The 23,644-nt window shown below is 48.6% G+C and overlaps 1 protein-coding gene across 7 annotated transcripts in view; it reads left to right on the forward strand.

Annotated features, from left to right (window-relative positions):
- The window catches only part of Shroom3 (shroom family member 3), a 266,607-nt gene that overhangs the window by 197,907 nt on the left and 45,056 nt on the right, over positions 1-23,644 (forward strand). For 2 of the 7 annotated variants that reach the window (XM_050149701.1, XM_050149703.1), the window contains exon 1: positions 9,969-10,210. The exons of the other annotated variants lie outside the window; for them this stretch is intronic. The gene's annotated coding sequence lies outside the window, so the exon portion shown is untranslated. Of the gene's footprint in view, positions 1-9,968; positions 10,211-23,644 lie in introns of those variants that run through there. 7 annotated transcript variants of the gene reach the window in all.

Below are 23,644 nucleotides of genomic sequence, written 5' to 3' on the forward strand. Positions count from 1 at the left end.
GGGGGGGGGGGGGGGGGGGGGGGGGGGGGGGGGGGGGGGACGATGGAGGGCGTCAGAGGTTAAAAAGCAGTGGGCGTGGCTAGGGCAGGGACCAGAAGAATAACATTTGGAACCAGCATTCCTGTTCTCCCCTCTTCAGTGATGGACCTCCAAGTTATTTTAAGCTGTCCTTTGTTTTCTTCTGTGACTGGTGGTGGCTACCTTTAGGTATTGTTGTACAGACTGGAAGTCAAGTATACAAAGCCTGCGCTGTGTGCAAACCCAGGCAGTCAGTCGCCTGTTTCTGGGCAAGACTGTTGTCCTGATTTCTCCCATAAGGCAATGGCAATCAAGAGCCAGTTAGATCTGCTCAAGTGTTTGTGACCTTTTTGACTTTAGCCAACATAAACAACCTTTGGATGCCTCCCAAATGTGCTGGCTACAAGAACTTAAAAAAAAAATTCTGTCCCATTTTATCTTCTGGTTCCTAGGCAAGAGGCTAAGGTATGTAGAATAACAGGGACATCCGGCTTGGAGGGGAACAGTTTCCTGGACACCTACAAGGAAGGAGAAAGTCCCACTTAAGAGCATATAAGCTGGAAACTGAGACAGACTGGGGCTAGAATCTGCACATGAAAGTGTAACCATGATGTTAGGCAGACCAGAGGAGGGGGACCACGGGAGATGGCTCTAGGAAGAGTCAGCACCAGGGCCTGCCGGAACCTCTTTTAGAGGCTCATGGTCTGCGGTGTTGATAGACTAAGGGGCAGTGCCTTGGCTCCTTAAGGTCAGGAATGAAACTGAGCCGCCAAAAGGGCCGCCATATCCGGTTCTTCTGTTTTGCTTTTGAAAGCCAAAGTAGCACGCCCTTTAAGACTGCCAGCTTGCTGCTGGAAGGGTTTTATTTTGGAGCATAAATACTAGGATTTACAGGTGATGGTGGGTGGTGGGAAAACTGGTTCTGCCCCGTTAGGGGCACATTCCACTCCGCACCTCAGCTGTGAGCAGTCATCAGGGACACCTGCATCTCTAAAGTCCCAATTTGCTTTCCTTTTTAGTAAAAACCTCTCTCTTGAAGTTACTTTTCCTCACTGTGGAGACATTTGAATGGCCCTGCTGCGGCCTTTAAGTTTAAAGTGTTTCTATGTAGCCAAGACTTCACACGTGGGCGTAAGAAGGAAAGCGTAAGAGGATATCATTGGTGCTAAGAAAAGTAGCAACAGGTCTTTCCTGAAAGGCCAGAGCCCCGGCAGGATGGGAGGGTATGAAATGACAACTCTCTGGCCACGTTTCTGTTAAAAAGTAGCAGGCGGGCACACTGCTGTCTTCTGGGTAGCTCTGCAATAACTGCTGGTGTCTTTGATGAGTCAGGGAGCAGCGAGTCATAGGTCCTGCAGCCCTGGGGAAACACGATACTTTTAGTCATCAGGACAGATAGCAACAGGTCATTTTGTTATTTATCATTGCCAGTTCACCAAAGAATCACCTGCCTCCGCCGCTCTCCTTAGGTATCAAACGAGATTAGACTCAGACACTCCAGCTTGGATTTAAACCTTGTCCCGAAGCTGGGCTGGTGAGCCCAGCTGGTTTCCATTGCAGGGCGCCTCCTGGCCCAGGTTTCTTTCTATCACTCGGCTTTTCTCTTGTACTGAGGTGACTCCCACAGTACTCACACAGGAACACAGAACAGTAGGTCTTTACAGGAGCCAACCGGAATCAGGCCCATGATGTACCAAGGTTATACACAAAGATTATGCAATTTACCCAGGGGCTTGAATAGCCACAGTTCCAGACTGGCAGAGGGGTGGGAGCAGGAGAAACCTGTCCTCAGAGATACCAAGTGCCTGTTAAAAGACAAGTCAAAAACCAAAGATAGTAGCCACAGTTATGCTATGTTTAAGTCAACATGTTGCCCTCCCTCCCCAAACCTATCTGGGTCTTTATCTATGTCCTAAGAAACGTGAATATTTTTATGGGGAAAAAAAATCAGAGAGAAGGGGCTGGAGAAATAGCTCAGCAGTTAAGAGCGCTGGCAGCTCTTCCAGAGGTCCTGAGTTCAAGTCCCAGCAACCAAACAGTGGCTCACAACCATCTATAATGGGATCTGGTTCCCTCGTCTGGCCTGCAGGCATACATGCAGGCAGAACACTGTATACATAATAAATAAATAAATCTGACGGGGGGGGGGGGCTCAGTGGTTAAGAGCACTGGCTCCTCTTCCAGAGGACCCAGGTTCAAGTTCCAGCACCCACATGGCAGCTCACACCAGCCTGTTACTCCAGTTCCAGGGCTTCTGGCAGCCTCAGGAAGACACACGTGCAAGCACAACACCAGTGAACATAAAATAAAATAAATCCTGTATTTTAAAAATCAAAAAATATTACAGTCCCCATGAGAACATTTCAGCCTTCATGACTTCCAGACGTGATCAGTTAAAATCCTCACCGGCAGGGCCAGCCGCTCTGAATATCGTCAGGCTCGCCTGTCCAGCCCTACACACTCCTCCACGTGCCACCCGGTGCACACTCTCTGCCGACAAGGACAGAACAGGAGTTGAATGCACTCCAGTTGAACCCACGTTGTTAAGGGCCTGTCACTGATGGAGTCTTAACCGTGCAAGGTCTTGTCACCTAGGTCACATGCCTTTCCAGAGTCAGCGCCCTTCACACACCAAGCGTGTGGCAGCCGTGAGTGGTTCTTGTCAACCCTGCTCAGAGCTTCAAGGTTGAAAAGAACACTTTCTCCGGCCCAGACTGGCAGATTCAGTACGAGCTTTGCGAGAGGGAGAGGGAGTTGTCGGAATTGCAGCTAGACTTTTCTGCCTCTGGCTAGTGACAGCACACAGTGGGTTTTCTTTCCTGAGTGATTTTTACATGGGGGTATGAATGTTTATGTGAATGCCGTGAGTCGAATATAGTAGTAACACAATCATCATTCTCTCCCCATAAGAACACAGTGATTTTAAATGCCAATAGGAGCTAAGATTCAAACATGCATTTGCTTTATAGCAAGAACCGCTCTTAAGTACTTTCCCGCGATCTAGTGGATTTAAGACGCTGACAGCTGTGTGGTTCGGATCAGCGCTAAGCTCCTGCTTCACAGTTGAGTCCAGCTGCTTCCTTCACTTCACTTGAGGGAAGTGATGAGTCCAAGGTCACCTAGCAAGGGCTGCAGACGGGGCTCCAATTGTCTGTGCTGTTTCCAGAGTCTGAGCTGGCCCTGCTGGATTGATTCTACCAAGGTGGCAAACGCCTAAGGCCAAGGTCAGGGAGCCCAGCATCCCCTGTTTGGCCTGTCCCTCATATGCAGCAATGGGACTTCAACCACAGCAAGCTGTGAGGCTGAGGCAAAGGTTTTAGTGACTTCTCCTAGCCTACACCAGATGATCCGAATCCCGCTGATGGCAAGGAGACCATCAATGCCCACCAACTGCCTCTCCGAGTATGCTAATTACTTGCCCTTTCTCTAGTTACTTATACTATCCCGTTGACCCGTGCTTTTGATGCTCTGGGACCTCGAGGCCCCTTCCCTGAATTACTCCTTCCCTCCTCTTGCTCATCCTGTAGGGCCTTTCTTAACAGCCCTGGGAATACTTCCCGGACACGTTCTCTCCAACTTAACTACCGCACACAGAGCTGTAAGGCAAGATAACCACAGCTATGTTTTTGAACCCGTAGAGATGCCAGATGTACTGGGAAGCCCTTTGATTGTTTGCTGGGTACAAATCATGAGCCACTGACATATCAGGAGAGAGAGGGGACTGTTTCTTTTCTAAAACCTGAGCAGTTTGCTTTGGGAGATCTCATTTAGGCAGGAGACAGAAACTTAGCAGCAGCCAACTGGTCTAGCCACTAGCAACTCCTTAAAAAGGAACCTGGAGAAAGTCTAGATGTCTTTGTCTCTCTCCCTCTCACCCTGACCCTGTGTGTGTGTGTGCGCGCGAGCGCACGTGTGTGTACGTGTATGGAGAATATGAGGTATATATACCTCTCTCTCTGGGCTGCTGTCTCCCCATGTGCATGCTCCCAGCTGGGATCGTGGTGTCTGTTACCTCCTCATACTGACCAGGACTCTGCCCATTTGACTTCTGCAGAATCCTTGTGCCTGTTCTAAGTCACAGGGCAGTAGGTTAGTGGAAAAGGCCAGCTCTCTCCAGCCCAGGCACACTTTTTCCTGACTTCCACGCATGTTCACCAGAATCTCCATCCAGGACTCAACTCTCCCAGTGTCCCTGTGTTCCCTGAGGCTCTCCTCGCCCTCCTGCTTTAGTTCTAAAGAGTTGTAATGTCTCCTATGGGAGAAAAAAAAAGCCTCTGGCTGGAGCAGTGGCTCTCAACCTTCCTAACACTGCAACCCTTTAGTACACTTCCTTGTGTTGTGGCGACCCCCCCACCACAAAATAATTTTTGTTGCTACTTCATAACTGTAGTTTGCTATGGTTATGAATCATAATGTAAGCATGTGATCAGCGATCCCTGTGAAAGGGTCATTCGACCCCCAAAGGGGTCGTGACCCACAGGTCAACAGCTGCTGGACCAGAGGATTCCTCTAAAGCGTCTATGGGTTGTGATGACTCGTTCTTGCCTTGCCAGAGAAAGGCACCAGTTGGGAGGAAGTTGAGGTCACCAGGAATCCAACAGAGGGAATCCGAACAACCTAGTCCCTTCCCCTAAACACACACACTCAATGTTTACCCAGTATGATCTTCATCATCACCCGTGGGAGCTTTAATTACTCCTGTTTTACACAGGAAAGGCTGAGCTTTGGTGAGAAGAGCTAACCTTGCCCTCCGCTGGCAAGCTCCTGAGGCTGCTGACCATTCTCCACGCTCAAACTGCTCTATCAGTTTTTCTCTCAGGAGACTGAGCACGGAGATTTATCCTCCCTCCCGTTTCACACAGTTTCAGCTGTGAAGGCTAGCCTGGCCTCACTTTGAAAGCTTCAGCCTCCTGTGTGCTGGGATCATGGACCCGTACCGTCACCCACAGCTTTGAAGAACTGTCTTTAGAGACTGGAGTCTGCTCCCAAGCAGCAGAGAGCTTCCTGAAGTGACAGCTAGGCCTCCAGCCATCTAGTGCCCCGAGTGGGGACTTTGTAGGTGGATCCCGAATTGCAGTAGCCAAGGAAAGAGAATGAGGGTGAATGTGGTAATTCTTCATGGTAAGATATTCTGAAGCTTCCTAAATTCTGCCAACTACAATATAAGTAGAAAGGAAACTTGAGTATCTGACTCATGTCTCGAACTCGGCTGTCCCGGTTTGTCGGATTATTTTAGGCACCGAAGTTAGTTTCTTTCTTTTGTTTATTTTATTTTATGTGCATTGGTGTTTTGCCATGGGTGTCAGGTCGCCTGGAACTGGACTTACAGACACTTGGGAGCTGATGAGTGCTGGCAATTGAACCTGGGTCCTCTGGAAAAGCAGTCAGTGCCCTTAACTGAAGTGTGTAGTGTGGTTGGTGACACAGAAGTGCTAACTCAGCCCGAATGTGCCGGCGTCAGCCACTGTCATTCTATTGGGATTTTATTTGCTTTCTAGACATTGTCATCCAAAATAATCGAGGAATGGATATAAACCCCCAAGCTGCCGGGCGGTGGTGGCCTTTAATCCCAGCACTCTGGAGGCAGAGGCAGGTGGATCTCTGTGAGTTCAAGGTCAGCCTGGTCTACAAAGAAACTTCCAGGACAGACACAGAAAAACCTTATCTCGAGAAAGAAAGAAAGAAAGAAAGAAAGGAAGGAAGGAAGGAAGGAAGGAAGGAAGGAAGGAAGGAAAAACCAAAAAAATAAAAAACCCCAAACTTTCAGAATTCCACATAAACACCACATATAATAAGTAAATATTTAGTCTGTGCCTATCAGTGAAGTGTACAGGTCTTAAGCTGTGATCTGCCTGCCTGCCTGTCTCTCTCTGTTTATACAACTTTTAAATTTTTGAGGTAGGACTTCACATATTCTTGGCGGTCCTCGAACTTGTAACGTAGCTGAAGATGACCTTGAGTTTCTGACCCTTCTTCCTCCACCTCCTGAGTTCTGGGAGGACAGGCCCATGTGAACTACATGCCCAGCCCTCAACTTCTTTGTTTTCCAGTGTTATGCTTACTTCTTGATTTATATTTTAAACGAATATTCAGGTTGCTTTCCATTTCTAAAATTCAAATCTTTCAACCAAGACATCCCAGAAAGCATGTTTTCAATGGGTGTCTCCTTAGCAACTTGGGACGCTGACCTGGGTGACTGACTTATTAACAGCCTTCATAATGTTGACAATGACCTGTCACTTCGATGAGGACAAGAACCATCCTTACCTGAAACTGTCCCTTCCTCCAGTGTCACTGTTTTGTCCTTTCCTTTGGTTCTGTTTAAAGCAGGGTGGGTTTTACACAGGGTCCCTTCTCTGCTCCAGCTAACCATGCTTGCTGCAGGGGACTGCTGCAGTAACATGTTTGCTGCAGCCACAGTGATGAATGAACCTTGTCTACCTAGTCCTTGCCCCCCTTCTCTTCTGAAGGTTCTGACCTCTACAAGAGCCTGTGTAGCTTTCTGGGTAACAGCCAGGCTGCATAAAGGCCTTTATGTAGGCCCTTGTTCCTGGGGCTCCAAAGAACAGAACACCTGGAGGTTCCTTTGTAAACAGGATTTGGCCGGCTGGAGTTGAAGATGCCTTAAACAAGGGGAGAGAATGAAGGAAGGAGTGGGCTCAGAGGGTTTTGGCTTGAGCATTATGTGGGGGAAAGTGCAATGCTAGCAGGACTTGGGGGGGGCGGGGACAAAGACTCTTGGAAGTTGTAAATGTGATTAAGTTTCCCCCTTTCCACCCACTTCCTATAAAATAAGCCATTTCTTAGATTTGGAGTGGCCAGGGATGAATTTCCTTGGTTTAAGCTTGCATTTCAATACCCCCGCCCCCACTGGACTAGCTGTTCGCTTTTCACATTTTGCTGTCTCTCAAAAACTTAAAATATATTTATGAGAGTGACCGTTGCACCACAACTTGTAGAATGCTCCCACGAAGCCCAGACGTCATTTCAGAAAGCAGCGCGTCCTCATCTTCCTAACATTTTCTCTGTGAAGCAGTAAATTCGTATTTTGAATCTTCTTTCTTGGTTTTATGCTGTTTATATTAACTCTTACATAGTCCCCAGAATATTCAGCAGATATGGTTATTGTTTTCCCAAAGTGTCAATATTCAAGAGTGTGAAGATGAACAAGGAATTCGTTGTATGCCTTGTAGATACAAGGAATAGCTGTGGCAAGAAAAGGGTTCTATTTTATGTGTGTAAAAAGCATGCTTAAATATATTTCTCGCATAATAATAATTTTTATTTGGAAAAAATAGAGGGGAAAAGCCACTAAGTTCCTAAGAACTTAGCCTACTTGTAAGTAAAATTTGGTTTCATATTTTCAAAGCACAACATATATTATAAAAACATACATTGTGGCTGGTGGGATGGGGAGTTAGCCCAGCTTCTGGGCTTTAATCTACACCAAAGCTTTCGAGGAGGGGAGAGTGCAAAAAGTAACTTTCTAAGGTTCTATTTCTTCATTAATATTCTTTCCAATAAAAGTCTTTGAATCCTAATGTAAAACATACCTTCAAAAGGCACGTTTAATGCAGGCACTAAAGCCTAGTGTGGCTTCACAGGGAACATTTTTAGTCAGCCACTGGGAATTCACACGTGCACACACTGGGCACAGGCTGGTTCCTGCCCCCTTGCTGCACACACTGGGCACAGGCTTGTTCCTGCTCCCTTGCTCACTCCACTCTGCAGGCAAGGGCAAACCACTGCAGAAGAGGCACCAGGTCAGAGAACTTACCCACAGTGTATGCAGACAGACACCAACATGATTCTGTATTTTGGCTGGGATTTCATCATTTCATGTCTCATCTTGGGTCCCACGAGACAGGTTGCTTTCCTTCCATCTCTAAAAATACCCCAGGTCTCTAAATTGCAGACATAAGACAAAGTATTGTTCTAGGACCTCTGGTATAATAGAAGCGCAGGGACTTCTGGTCATAGAGATGAATTACATGGTACTGTACAGGCCGTATGGGAGGTAAGATTTGGACCCAAACTGTGCTGCTGCGCTGTGGATTTAAAGTGGAGTTTCACAAAGTATAGGGGTCTGTTCCACCCTTAGGAAAGTTCCCCTTAGCCAGGCGGGGTGACACAGGCCTTTATTCTCAGCACTGGAGAAGCAGAGACAGGTGGATCTCTGAGTTCGAGGCCAGCCTGATCTACAGAGTGAGTTCCAGGACAAACAGGGCTACACAGAGAAACCCTGTCTCAAACAAAACAAAAACCGAGCCAAACCAAACAATTAAGAAAACAACAAGAACAACAACAAAAGGATAGTTCCTAAGCCCCTGAGGACTTAGCAGAGTTAATCAGATACAAAGTCAAGGGAGGATTTTGAGGGACTGGCTGAGTTCTCTACCTAACCGTTCATAAGCTGTAAGGATTACCTCTTCTCCAACCTTGAGTTCTTGGAGGCACTTTCTAATGTTTTAAACTTTTAAATTTTTTTTTATAATTTATTTAACTTTATTTTCTGCACATTGGTGTCAAGGTGTCAAATCCCCTGGAACTGGAGCTGCCATGTGGGTTTTGGGAATTGAACCTGGGTCTTTTGGAAAAGCAGTCAGTGCTCTTAACCGCTGAGCCATCTCTCAGGCCCTGGAGGCCCCTTTTTAACACTGGATTCCCATAAGTCATTAGAACATGAAACAGCAACATCAGCTGCCTGCCTCGGATGCCTAGCAACAGTGTGGACACCCTGTGACCATGTGGTAGTAACTACTTGTGAGAGATACCACATGTAAAAGAAAATACTGTTTTAACAGAGATAATACCTTTGGAGTTGGGGGCAGGCTGTCCATGTTTTCAAAAGAGACCTGTGGCTGCTAATGCCCCTGCAGCCCTTAAGGATACAACAAACAGTTCAGCTAAGCACAGGCCAATGGTACCAGCTGGGCAGAAACTAAGGCTCCCAGCTGCCGCCTACCTAGTTAGATGTCTTTTTTTTTTTTTCTGTGCCTGTGTGTATGCAGCATATTGCTATAGATATGGAACCTGGAAATTTAGCAATAGGGCCTCTGCTTGAGTGTGAATAAAGCCAATCAATTGCAAACTGCACTGTTATGATAATCTATGGAGAAGACATATGAAAGCAATTAAACGTAATGGGCGCGGGGGGGGGGGGATCTTAGCTTCCATTGAAAGAGGCTGGGATAGCCTTTGAAGAAAGACGAAACTGGAAATAACACCAGGCTTTCCTTACTGTTAACGGAGCAACCATGCCATAAGTACAGAACCAATGGAAACGTACATGATTAAAAGCTTATAAAATGTATGCATATAATATTTTAAAACGTATACAATGTTTACAACGTATACAATGTTAAAAATGTGAAAAGCTGAACATAAATCTCCTTAATATATGGCTGAAATCATCTTCCCTTGACCTGGGGTGATGCTCAAGGAAACTAAAAGGGGCTTGGGCGGGGGTGGGGCAGCAGCTGGACCCCATCACCAACAACCTGAATCTGGTTGACCCGCTGAAAAGAGGACCCACCGAGGGAAGAAAAAAAAGATGGTTATTTTCCTTGTAATGTGAGCTTTTTAAAAAGCTGTGAACTTTTTACCTTGCTTCATCATGCTTCATTTGGTCAATTACTAACTGGATGGCCCCCAGACAGCGAGCGCGGGCTCCTGGAGGTTGCTATTTGTGGCTTGTGCAAAGAAGACACCGCGGGGTGCGAACTGATAGGGAGGGAGGGTGCGCGCGTGGGTCGCCTCACTTTAACACCACGAGGATCGCGGGGGAGTACCACCACCGTGCGCTCCGGGTCTTCCAGCCTCCGGGCGGGCGCGCTCGGTGCCATTGACATGCAAATGCAACGCTGAGCGCGGGCCAATCGCGGGCGCTTCCTGGAGGATTACCTGGTGGCTGCGCGCCGCGAGCGCGGTCCCGTGCGTGCGCGACCCCGGCCAGGAGGCGTGGCGGTGCAGCACCCCGCAGGGACGGACGGGGCCCGCTCGCCGGGGACCCGCGGTGGCCGTAGCCGCCACGTCCGGAGCGGGAGCCGCAGCCCGAGCCGCGCGTCCGGGCGCAGGGCGCGGCCGCCGCCCGTTGCTGAGCGCGCGCAGCCCCTGGCGATGCTCCGCGCGCCCTGGCCGCGGGGTTTGAACTTGGCGGCGGCCAGGAGCCCCGCGGGGCCGGGAGGCGATGGTGAGTGCGGGGCGCGGAGACTCGGGCAGGGGCGGTCGGGAGACTTCCAGAAGCCCGAGCTGGAGAAGGTCTCCCGGGGGACCCAGCCAGCCTGCTGCGGGCAGGTGGCGCGCTCCGAGGGGCTCCAGACAAACCAGGCATGGACTTACAAACCCGGGAAAGGGGAGGGAGAGGAGGGGGGGGGGGGGGGGGGGGGGGGGGGGTACGCTGGGCTGCCCCTCCAACAGGATTGCTGGTGACTGACAGCGTGAAAACGCTTCAGGAGAAAAAATCTATAAAATATTTTAATTTTGATAAATTACTTCCCACCAGGGCCCCTGCGGAGTTTAGACCGCCTTGCCTTTCTTAATGTTACTGGATTGGTCCCTAGCGGGGAGGCCCCGAAGTACTTGGAGGGGCGCGCGTGCCCCTCCCCCACCGACTCCAGCGCCAAGGCAATGATTTCCAGGAGGGTGTTCCGCTGTCAGGTAGCATGGAAATGAAATTGCACCTGACGTTTGCTTTGCTCTGTGTTGCCAGAGAGCTAGCTAAAACTTCCTCGCCGTGGGGGCGGGGTGTAGTCCTCTCTTTCTCTAAAGCCTTTGGCGTTATCCCCCAGCCCCCACCCACCCAATCTTAGTGTTGCCGCGTACAGATGTAGGACACGTTGCTTTCGGCTGAGCACCACATCCGTGTAATTCCCATGGGGAGATTGTTGTGAGCTATCTGGGTGCGTGGGCTTCCAAAGACCCGTGCTTTTTCTATTCTCTAATAGTTTTTAAAGGCTAGTGGGATTACGGTCCCATTGAAAACACCTTCTCTCCAAGTAATTTAATCAGAAGCTGGCCTAGGTTTCAATTAATTTCAGGTGCTCCTTTAGAAAAGTACTTTTTCCTGTGCTTTGTTTCTCACTCATCACAGAAGTCTTCCCTCTTTTAAGATTTCTTTTTCCGGTCTTTAAAAGCGTTCTATGATTGTTGTGAAGAAGGAGATAGAGGGAGAAAGAAGGAAATGCAAAGTCTAATCAGTTGAGAACTTCAGAGCTGCAGAATTTTACCTCCCGTTCCTAATCTGTTTAGAAACAAAAAGTAGGAATTGACAAGGAAATAAATTTACTTAAAATGCTGTAACCAACAATAACTGATGCACATAGTGTCCAGGTTGAAATGGAGTTTATTGTGGCAATTTCTCTTGAATCAACTTCCCACATCTGCCCCTGGCAAATGGCTTCTGTTTGTACAGCCTGTTTTGTAAATACATCCCTTCACCAATACGGCAAAATGCCAAACACATGCCCTTTCCAGAGCTTGTAGCTAGGCTCATAAAGTTAATATTTTTATTGGTTTCTTCATCAGGACTTCCTTACCAAACCCTTGATAAAACCCTAGAGAAGGTTACCAAGGGATGCTGTAGAGAATTTACTTCCCTGGAGACTTTAAGAATAGGATAAACATCCATCTGCCTAGGATGGCTTCAGTGTGGTACTGTCTGAATAAGACAGGTCACTCACCTCTCCCAAACTCATGGTTGAAGAATTCTAAGCAAATTTCCTGGGAACAAAGGATACCAAGATTGCCAAAAATACCTGAGCCTAGCTGAGGTGATGCCGTTTTCTGAAACAAGGCTATTTTGCTGAGAACGATTTTAGATCATGCTGAGACTTCCCAAGGCTTTTCCGTGGTGTCCAGAAAGTCCACCAACGATTTGAGTCTAAGGAGTTGTAGGTTGAATACGGAGTCAACTCTGTGGTTTCAAGGAAGGAATTGATCTATGGGAAAGAGAAGTTTTTCCTTAAATGCAGGAAGGGTACGTGTCATTTTGTGTAGTGAACCTCTAAGGAAGACATGGCCGGAATCATTCTCCCCACCTCACCCTACCCCCCTTTCCCCCCCCTCCCTGTTATCTATGCTGGCCTTGGATCCTCGCCTCAAAGCCAAGCTCTTTCCTCGGCTTTCCAGTAGCTGGGAGTTGGTACAGCTGAACACCCAATGCCGGCGCAGTCTTCATTTTTAACCCAGTTATTCTCGATACATGACTTACATCTGGCTACAGTTTTAAGTTACCAGTTTTGACTAATGTGTTAAAGTTGTACATACTTATATTTTGAACTTGTATATACTGTATAATGTTCAAATCTATTCAGAAAATTATTTCCTTGTAGTTAAATTTTTAAGCCTGGTAGTGGTGGGACACGCTTTAATCTCAGCGCTCAGGAGTCAGAGGCAAGCTGATGTACAGAGTGAGTTCCAGGACAGCCAGGGATATATGCAGAGAACCCCCCCCCCCAAAAAAAAATTAAAACACCACCATTTCCTTCTCAAAATTTATTCCTGCTTTGCATGTTCACGTGGCGCTCATGGTACATTAACCAAAACCAAGTGGGCCTGTAATGAGTGTTGGGGACCCCAGCAGTGTTGGTTCCTCCCAGAAGGTAGAATTTCATGACTCGCTGCTCCCTGTGCCTGCCTGTTTGACGGAAGTGTGTAATTCTAACCACTGTGTGACCTCAGCTGCAGTGACACCTTCCTCCCTTTCCTGAGTATCACTTTTCCAGGAGCTGCCCTTGTCTTCCTGGAAGGTCACAGAAGGGCTCGCGATCTGGGAGAGGTCAGAGCAAAAAGAAGCAGAGCTACGCATCTGGCCAGACAGTGTTTTGCCTTCCTGAGGGAGCAGCACCCCACCCCCACCCCGCCACTCCACAGCCTTCTGTTTGTTGTCCGGTTTTCTTTTCCTTGTGTGTGCCCCAAACTAGTTTTCTTAGGCTATCATAACATCAAATAAGATTAGGAACAGAGGACATTTGTTTATTTAGCTAACATTTACCATGTGGGAGGCATCCTAGATATTGGGGATGGGTTCCCTGCCTTCAGGGATACTCATCATATAGGAAAAATAAAACATGTTAATAAGTTACTGACGTCCTATGGGAGTAGAGTTCAGGGGTTAAGAACATAAGTTGTAAAGTTAAATATATACCAACCTGTGACCCAACATATTCATGCCCAGGTATTTATTCAAGATAGGTGAAAAAAATGTCTATTAAAAAAAAGTCTTGTTTAGCAGTATCCATAGCGACTTGACCATGGTTGTTTACAACTGGAAATAATCATTTCTCCACAAACAAGAAGGCAGATACACTGTGGCACACCCACACAATGGAGTACTACTCAGCAAGCAACAGAAACAAGTGGCGGCTGCTTAGCTCTTGACGAATCTCGAAAGTTTTGTGCTGACCAAAGTCAGTTTATACATCAGCTTATTTGCCTGCTGTATTGTGACTTGAAACCTGAGCCTTTCACGTCCGGGACAAGCACTCTATCCCCGCTGTTGCTAGTCCTAACCACCGAACTAATCAGTTACAGTAGAAGTCAGTGGTTGCCCAGGAGATGGACTGGAAGGAGAACTTTCGGTGCTGATGGGAGGGTTTGTGTCTCATCTCAGAGTCACATAGATGTTTGCGGTTACTGAACCCTGTTGAACTGGACACAGCGTTAGGGAAACCAGGAGGGGGACCCCCTCCCTCCACCCCTGCCTTTAAGGGTGTCTGACGTTACTTTGGGCAAGTTATGAGATGCCTGGGGACATTGGACAGTACCTGCACATGTCCTTAGGTGGTGGAGGACAGAGCTAGGTAATGGTTAAAAGTATCTTGGTCTGAGCTTAGTGCCTTGTTCATCTGTCTGTGCGCTGTGGTGAATGTGTGGTTTAAAGTAAGAGTGACTTGAAAAGCGCTTCATTGTCTTGGGGTAGAAAGGTTTTGTGGCAAAGTCTCTGCCACCCCGGCATGATATGTCTCTCATTTTAGTGACGGTCTCTTTTTGCATCTGTTGGGGATGCCACTGCAACATTCTTGCCTTTCTGACCAGCAGATCACAGGGGTCCACCCCTAACCAAGATGCAATTTGTAATTGATAGCCAGTGGCAAAGAGAAAATTCATTTTGAAGTGTCACTGGGTATATCAGCCACACACCAGGTGGACCCCATGTCTAGGAATTGTTGGCCAAACCAGAACAAACTTCATGCTTTTGGGGGGGGGGGGTTGGTTTTTTTGTCTCAGTTTTGTTTTGTTTTTGAACTTTTGAGTTTCTCTGGGTAGCCCTGATTGTCCTGGGACTCAGTCTGTAGACCAGGCTAGCCTTGAACCAAGGGGTTCATTGAATGCTTGTGATTGATGGTGTGCACCACCACCATCCATTGGAAAATTTTCTTAATAAAATGGGAAAAAAAGATAACAGGGACTTGTCTTTAAAGTTACATCAACGAGAAGAAGTGTCTGTTAGGCAAACCCCACTTTTGAAGACTGGTTTCATGATAGTAATTCAAGGTGAATTCCTTCTGGGTTGAGGCTCAAATGCATCTTCCCAGAAGCACCTTCCACGATCTTTCTAGAAATGCAGGTGGAAAAAGGAAGTTTCTAGGCGTTTGTATCAAATTGATACTTTGTTTCATTTTTTTAGCCTGGTCTACAGAGCGGGTTCCAGGACAACCAGAGCTACACTAACCCTGAGGTGGTGGCATAGGCTTTTAATCACACATTCAGAGGCAGAGGCAGGAGGATCTCTATGAGTTTGAGGTCAGCCTGTCTACAGAGCAAGTTCCAGGATAACCAGGGCTACATAGGATGGCTTATTTAACTTGAATTTTCAGTGAAAAAGCTTGTGAAAGAAGGACAACAGTTAACCTATTGAGTTTCCATTGTTTCTTTGAATCCAAGTGTTTGGGGAAGATGGTCATTGCTTTGCCAACTCCAGAGAGGCATTTTGTTATTGGATCGGTTTAACTCATTTAGTAAACATTTCTCAAACATGGCCTGGGAAGTCACCAGGCCCCAGGAACACTGGTGAATAGCTGGGCATTGTGCTGTGGGGCTTGTAGCTATTCTGAGCCGGGCTTGATCACGGGTCTGGTTCTGTGGGGCTGTTTCTCCGAATCGAGAGCATTGTCTTGGGAGAGCCTAGTTTTTCACGTATTGTGTTTTGTTTACAAAAGCCTCCAGCTAACACTGAAGAGTTAAGATCCTGGTCGTGTTATTTCTTCAAACATTGGCTCTCACTCTGGTATTCCTTTATTATTCCTTACTAAAAATAGCCACAAAACAGTCTTGCATAAAGGCAACTGTGCAAACAGAACAGTCTAGGCTTGAATCCGAGCAGGGATGCCTCCTGGTGGCTGGGGAACCCATTTCCACCTCCACTTCTGCATGTGTGAACGCAAGATGGTGATGCCCAGAGAGAAGCTGTGGTGAGGATTGACTGGCAGCAGCATACATGTCAGAATCACCAGGCAGCCACCTGGCGGGCGTTAACTGCTAGCCTCTCCTTGCCAGTGCTCAGTTACTGAGGCTCAGCCCGTTTGAAACTGCCGTTCTCTTGACTGATTTCATCTTCCTCGCATTCTTCTAAGGTAGGCGGTATGATTTCCCTTTAAAAGTGAGGAAACCCAAGACACAGAAGAGATCTAATAGCTTGTAGAGTGCATGGAGGTGTCGGGGTTAGAGCCAAACCCACCCGTTCCCTTAGCTGATGAAGTTCGTAAGAGACATTGTCGAGCGTTCCCATTAAGGCAGTATTTTTGAGATTCAGTTATCCCAGGAAGAGAGTAACATCAATAATAGATGACCCCGGGTTAACCTTACGTCCTGCTTGCTGATGAACACGGAGGAGGAGAAACTGTCTGAGTCCCCGTTGTTGGTGCGCGCTCTCTCTCTCTTTTGGAGACAGTCTCGGTGTACAGTCTTCATCCTCCTGTCTCATCCTATCAAGTGCTGGGACTACAGATGTGCCCCACCACACCTGGCTCTGTGAGCTCTGAACCCCCGAAGGATCTTCCCCCAGGTTGTGGGGGAAAGAGTTAGGTTCCTTCTTCAAGCCCTGGTGTCTGTCTGTGAGAGACTCTGATGGTGTTCCCCACACTTTAGCAGAGGAACTCCAGCAGCTTAGGAACTAAAATCGTAGGGATTGGGCCTGGACTTTGTGACAGCTGTGGAGGGACTGACGTTAGAGGCCACAATCAGTTCTCCTTCTGCAGAAGTATGGGACGGCAAGTCGCGTTCCTCAGTGTTGTGGTAGGAGGAGCAGCCAGCTAGCGACATGATATTCTTGTCAACCACTTATTCCCATTGACATTTCCTCGGCTTCCAGAGGGTAAAGAACCTTGACCTAAAACCTCAGATAAAAGTAAATCAGTAGAAGGTTGAAAACCCTGCTGATGAAGACTAGGGGAAGATGTAGATCAATACCGTGGAGACATCTCCTAGTTACTGCTGCTGTGACGAACACTGACCAAAATCAGCTGGAAAGGGAAAGGGAAGTCGTGATCACAGTCCATTATCGAGGAAGTCAGAGCAGGAACCGTGGAGGAAGGCTGCTTACTGGCTTGCTCTCGGTGGCTTGCTCAGCTTGCTTTCCTACACATCCCCAGGATCATCTGCCCAGGAGTGGCCCCTCCCACAACAGGCTAGACCCGCCCACATCTATCCTCCATCATGGATGTGTCCCAGAGACGTGACCACAGGTCATGAAATCTGACAGAGGGCATTTCCTCAGTTGAGGTTCCTTCTTCCTCGGCGATGCTACTTTGTGTTAAATTGACAAAAAAACTAACCAGCACCTAACTGAACTGTTACCACCTCTCCACACACACACACACACACACCCTGATTGTGGAGTTAGATACACGGAATTACAGTTTCTCCTTCATAAGGTGGGGTTCCCTGGATATCTGGAATCACAGGGCCACTTCCTCAACCACCTAAGAGGTCTCCACAGAAGCCACCAGAATGCAGAGTGGGTAGCTCTGGTCACAGACACGCTGGGCAAAAGCTGAGTGTTGAAGGGAGGGACCCTTTGCAAAGTGTAGTCTGTGGCTCCCTATTGGCAAGAATGTCACCGTGTGCCATCTCTGGCCGTCCGAATGAGCTGTATTGTCTCGGTGCAGGTGATTTCAATCAACTGGCCAGCCCAGTGTAAGACACCACACTCTGAAAGGAGAGCTAGAAGTGTTGAAGAAGACCCGATAGGATTAGCAGCAGCCTGGCTGCCACGACAGCCCTGAGGCCTTGTGCCAGCAGGCAGCTTAGCTGTGGGCAGCCCCTGATCCAGCTTCTTACAGTAGGCATGACTGCAGTTAGGAGAATGTGAGATGTGAGTCCCTCCAGCCTCTTTGCCATCGCCTCGGGCCTTTCCTCTAACATCCAGCCCTTTGTGTTGGTTCCCATGGTTACCTCCTCACCACCAGCAGCTGGAATGTGTGGTGTGAGGGGGCTGTCTCCCCTACGGAGCCAGGTCTGGCTGGGGCGGAGGCCAGTGCTCCACAGCTGGATTCGTGAAGTGGGGTCACAGTCCAGTACCTCCCCTTTGTCCCGGACTCTGTACTTTTCCCAGACCTGACACGTCAGGGTTGCAGAGGGAGGAGCCCCATGGGCTGATGGACAGCTCCCAGGGTGTCTCTTGCCCCAGCCCTGCCTGGCTCTACTGTCACTGACATGTCTGACTTTAGTCTAGGGCGATGCCTTCTGGGTGTTAGTGCCTAGAAAGCACTGTTCTGCCCAGCCAATCTTTTCCCTGACTGCTTTCTTGTGGACTTTTACCCCAAAACTGTCTGTTAGTTGACCCTGATGGGACCAGGAACTGGTATCAAAGGCAGATTTTGCTTCCAACCTGGAAGACCAGGCAGGTAGGTCCTGGAAACCCACAAGAGTGTGGCAACTGGCAGCCACAAGTGGCAACAAAACTAGCCGAGGGCATGTCCCTAAGCTCTCTCGGAACCCTGTTCGGAAGGTTCTTCGGCCGCTTGTCTTGGAGCCCAGTGTTGTCTCCTGTTGGAGGTTAGGCTGTCTGGTGGTAAGGGGAGGAAAGTGGTCCCCTACCACGTCTGCTCTGCTGAGGAAGGTGCCCCTGGAGGAACCCTCAGGCTCACCTAGAACGAGACGATCTTCTAGAGAACCTTCCACCCTAGAGATACCTAAAGGAGCCCTTAGGCGGTGGCCCTGGGCCAGAGGGTGGCCCTGGGGGAGAGAGTGGCCAAGGCATCCTTGGAGGCTTACTGTAGCTTAGGTTTTCTGCCTTATCATCCCAGCCCATGTCACACTATCCACAGTAATGAAAGGACAAGCAGAGACAGACTGCAGACATGGTCACACCTCAGCATGTCTGCTGTACACTGGTCAGCTCTCTACAGACGTGGTCCCACCTCAGCATGTCTGCTGTACACTGGTCAGCTCTCTACACGCTGGCTGCATCTTGACTCTTCCCCTGCCCCACCAGTGCTTCTTCCACAGAATTAAAGCTTCAGCAGGGGAGAGAAGTGTGCCCAGGAGAAGCCTGGCCAGTAGCAAGGTGGGGAACCTTTCGGCTTGCTAATTTCCGATATTGAAATAGCGTGGGATGCTTATTCCTGTCCAGAAAATGGAATGAATCTTGGAAACAGATGCATTTGCCGTGGGCTTAAGAACTGTGCATGTGAACTCCTTCCTAAAGCCCAGTAATCCTCTTGGGCAAAGTGAGGATTAGACTCCACTGCAAACAAGGCAGTGAGTTTGCTTTTGCTACAATTCCTCGCCGATGCCGAATTTAGCAAGGGGTCTATTTCCTCTCAATGAATGACAACCTCCATTAACATGTAGAAGTTTTTATTATTTTATGCATGTGTGTATGCGTGCATGTGTCTGAGTGTAGGTATGTACACTACATTGCAAACTATTAGTTACATATTTGCTGGGTATTGTGGCTCGAAAGGAAAAGAACCCCAGGTAGGATTAAGACTTTTACGTGGTGGTCAAGATCATAGACCTTGCTGTCAGCCAGCCTCGAGTTCTAACACAAGGAGTGATAAAGACAGCTGTCGTGTCTTGAAGGATGGCTCAATATGCTAGGAAGAGTATAGTGCCCGGCTTGTCTCAAAGCACTCCATAAAGTAGTTACAGCTTCTGCGACAGTTGCTTTGCCACATTCTCCATGTGACGGGTGGGTGCGGTCACCTACATAGACAGCGAGGAGCAAGCTCGCCCACGATCCCCTGCACTGTATTTCCACAGCACTCATCGGGGTTCTAAGTGAATAATTGAAGAATTCTTTGCACAGAGGGGTCATATCTGTTTGCTTCCATTGCAAGTATAATACCTGTTTCAATATACATTCTGTGGTTAACCCTTAGTGGCTGAATGGATGCTTGGACCAGGCAGCCAGGCTCTTGTCTCAGAATGAACCAGCTATCTTACTACATGTTGGGTTATTTTCAGCGATGTGCCTAGTGTTAGGAAGTATTCTAAGGGCAGGAATGCAACCTGGGTGCCGAGGGTAGGAGTGAGGGAGCCCTTTTGATGCTGGCCTTAGTTTTCCAAGTGTAGGAACATATGACCTTGGGAGATAGGAGCCCCATTTGAAAATTCCCCTTTCTCCTCCCCGAGTTTTCCCTGCAGAGAAGCTTTGGGTTTTTAACCCCCTTCACAGGACTTTTAGGGGTGTCATGTTCAAAGGCAGCCTAAGCTAGGAGATTCCAAGGTGAAATGCACGGAAACGAGGTAAGGACCCAGCTACGCCAGCTTCGTAGCTTACAAGGTCTGATCTCGAGCGAGTGTCTGCTCCTCCACCGTGTTGTGGCTGGGGATCAGTAAGTCCTGCTGCGCGAGGCCCAATAGAAGGAGGTTTGGAAGAGCACTTCCTGCGCTGTGTTGGTATCCGTGTCAGTATGCACAGCTTGCTGCAGAGACTCGACTGTGTCCCAGCCACTGGCAGAGAGTAAAGGCTGGAGAAGGAAGGCCTTCATTTTCTCAGGAGGCTTTCCCCCTCCCCCAGAAGCCCTGCTTCATTTCCACGTGTTTTCAGTGGTTATTGAATCTTCTGAAGTCACTGTCCCCCTTGGGGTGCTGTAGGAAGTGGGTGAGAGCCTGAAGAAGTGAGGTCCAGTAGAGGTCAGCAGCCCTTTGGGGACGTGCCCTCGAAAGACATAGTGGGACCAAAGCCCCTTTCTCTTTCTTTCCCTCTCCCTTGCTGTCCTTGGACTGGGGTGTTTTACAGTACCACGTGTTGCTGCCGTGGCATGCTCTGGGAGACCCAAACAACAGAGCCAAACCTGTGAGCCAAAATAAAGCCTTTTAAAACTGCAGGCTGATTACCTCGGCTGTAGTGACGGAAGGCTAACACTCCGTGCACCTGACACACGTGGGTCTCCGAAGGTAGTCTTTGTGGGCAGGTGTTAGGCAAAGCACTTGATGCGTGTAAGACTTAATATTTCCGCTCAGAGGCTGTCGTCCTCCCTGTTTTGTGTGTGTGTGTGGGGGAGGGACAGTGAGACACTAAGGCAAGCGTCCTGCCCCAGGGCAAAGACCTACCGGGTTATAGAGCCAGACTGAGGACCCGAGCAGCTGGCTTTGGAATCCTGATTGTACACACACACTACCCAGGGTTGTTCCAGGTCCTAGGTTCTGAGTATTTGAAGCTAAAAGGTGCAGACCCTAGCAGAGGTCTCATCAATTTAATTGTAAGCCCCTGAGCAGGGGCCCTTGGTTGTCTTCAGCCTTTGCTTAAGGCTTGGTGTGCCAGAGGCCTTGCTGAATAGAAAAAGTGAAGTCAAGGGCTTGAGAGGTGACCCATTGGTAAAGGTGCCTGTTGCCAAGCTTGATGACCTGAGTTCAAATCCCTGGACCCACATGGTAGCAGGAAATAATGGGCTCCCACAAGTTGCCCTCTGATCTCAGTACACATGCACCCACACCGTGGTACACAGTCATGTGCGCACACACACGCACACAAATACACTTCAAAAAAGAAAGATTGAAGCAGATTGATAGTTTTAGGTTAAAAGATTGGGCTGGTCATTTGATTTTTTTTTTTCCCTTTTCATCCCTTTGCCATCTTTATACAAGGTTGACATCTAGAAACGGAGAAGCTTATAGATGAGAAATGCTAAATGCCAAGGATATCGATTGTAGGCGTGGGTCAGGGCAGTCAGAGAAAGCAGCCCCAAGCAAGTGCGAGTGGACCCAGGCCTGAGGGATTATGTGTGGTCCTGCTGTCACTAACCAAGCCTTGGGAGCTGGGTGGGTGAGCAGAAAGATGAGGACTTTTTAATAGCATGCCAGCACCATGCCTGTGATTAAAAGTGCCCAGATAGATCACAGCCAGCATACAGTCAAGGGGGTGCAGGCTGAGCTGCCTGGATCCTAAGGAATGATTCGAAAAGCAAAAAGGAGAGTAGCGAAGAGACAGTGACCCAGAGGGTTAAGCCTCAAATAGATGAGTAGCCAAGGGTCAGTAGTAAGAGCAAGGGGGCCTTTGGAGGAAGGGCAGTGCATTGAGAATGTCTCGGGAACTTTTGACCTGTGGTCACATGGTTAGTAGCCAGAAACTGACGAGTAGCTATGTTTAAGAACAGAAGTCTGTTTAGGCCAGAAATTTCCTTAAAGCATCTTTCAGGCACTGAAGAGTCCAGGCCTTGTCAGCCCCTTGGAGACTCTGGGAGAGGGGAAGGAGGTATGTCCTGGGGAGCCCATTACACGGATGAGAACTCGCTAGCCCACGACACAGGGCAAATGGTCAGAGAGACATGGGAGACACGGGGAAGCAGAAAGTGACTTGGAACATCAAGAATGTGGCTTCTAGGAAGGCAGGCATATTGTCATGAAGCAAGTATGCATACCCACCCAGCGTAAACCCAGAGGAAATTCTCTGGGTTCTGAGGACAGACGTAGCCCTGCATAAACATACACGGCCCACTTAATTACGAAAAGCCTTCTGGTTGCTCCCAAACAAAGATAACAAACTGCACCGAAGCATGCCAGCCTTGTGTCAAATGTTTGGGCCAGTTTCCAGCCATGCCCCTGCTCTCTCGAAGCCTGCGCCAAAAGTTAGGGCTCATGGCCTAAGTAGAAATTGACAAAAAGAAAGGAAGAGCCTGCCTGTCCCAAAAAATGTCACAAACAAGCAGTGCCTTAGAGGCGCGGCGCAGAACCGCATTTGGGAAGTCCAGATGCATCAACAGAGGCCTCCTAGCGCTCATCTTGGGTGGTGCTGGTTCAGAAGAACACAGTGAAGGGCAGAGCAGGAGGACCTGGGTGGGGTCAGGGTTTGGTGATATTCAAAATTCAAAAGGTCGAAGGATGGCCAGGAGTCGGCTCCTTGCGTCTGGTTTAGGAGCCTTTCCTGAACGCACCATAGAAATCAGGAGACGGCACTGTCCACTCTGTTTAAAGGTGATGCTGGCTACTGCATAGACACTAGAGTAGAGGGGCAGTGGTGGGGGTGGGGGAAGTGTCTGGTCTTACCAGGTAAACGGAGCCTGTCCTTTGGTTGTAATGGTCCATGTCCTGAGGCACGAATCTTCCTTTTGCCACTGTTTTTCCCATTTAAGGACGAGATAGGAAAACTAAACTCAGTGGGCCTGGAGAGGCCATTGGAATAGGCTCAGGTTCCTGTGTCCTCTGCAGCCTCTGCCATCCTCCTGTAGTTTTTACAGTGTTCAAACAGCCATGGGAACAGAATGATCCGGAACCTTATCTTGTATTGGCCGAAACTCGGTCCAGAAAGTAGTTAATGGATGCTATTAAAATACCTCACAGCACAGTAAAGCAGTCATTGTGTGATCAGGAGTTAGGGGTATTAAGGGGCAGAATGTACCCATCTTAGGGAGTAGAAAGAGGTAGGTGGTTGACCTGCATCTCCTGTTTCTGAAGTATGAGGAAGAAGGATGTTACGACGGCTCACTGTCGTTGTAGATCACAATAGGTTTTAGCCCCGCTCACCCTTCTCCGGTTGGCTTAACTCCTACTTTATCACTCTTTGTGATACTGTGGTGCTGAGACCAGAGGATAGGAAGAGACAGCAAACATCCGGCAGTCCCCAGAAGTATCTGTCTCATTAGTACGCAGCACACTAACTTAGGGGTTGGGTTACAGGATGGTGAACGTTTGGCGGTTCTTCATCCACCCAGTAAATATCGGCTGATTGTACCAGCATTCCTTGCAGGGCTGCTTGTCTTAGATGTACGCACTACCGTCAAAGAGGGACCTACAAAAGCAGGCAGGTGGAAACCCTGTATCATTCCCGACATGCGCATCCACGGCTAGCCTGCTGCTCTGTGCTTTGGGAGGGGAGGGGACTCAACCCACTCACCCCCACTGTGTGGGTGGGGAAAGGCATCCTGCAGGAAGCGGTTATCCAAGCTGAAGGAGGAAGGGGAGGCACCAGCCAGTGGGGAATTGGTTTTCAGGGACGTGGCCGGGAGAGGCGGGACGGCCACATGGCTTCTTTCAGTACTTTGACTTGAAGATGTTTTGCTGATTCCAGGAGCTTCTACAGTGTATTTTAAGTAAAAATACTTCCATCTGATAACTTTAAATTAGTGGGCTTATCACCATTCTCATCTAGGTTAGTAATCTGAAGGCCCAAAAATCGGTGGCATAAACCAAGTTTTGAAACTGGCTGAGCTGATAGGAGGAAGAGTGAGTAGTTGTCTGG

This window comes from Alexandromys fortis, unplaced genomic scaffold, assembly GCF_014885135.2.
Source record: "Alexandromys fortis isolate MF-2015 unplaced genomic scaffold, M_Fortis_MF-2015_v1.1 scaffold_0, whole genome shotgun sequence".
Lineage (NCBI taxonomy): Eukaryota > Metazoa > Chordata > Mammalia > Rodentia > Cricetidae > Alexandromys > Alexandromys fortis.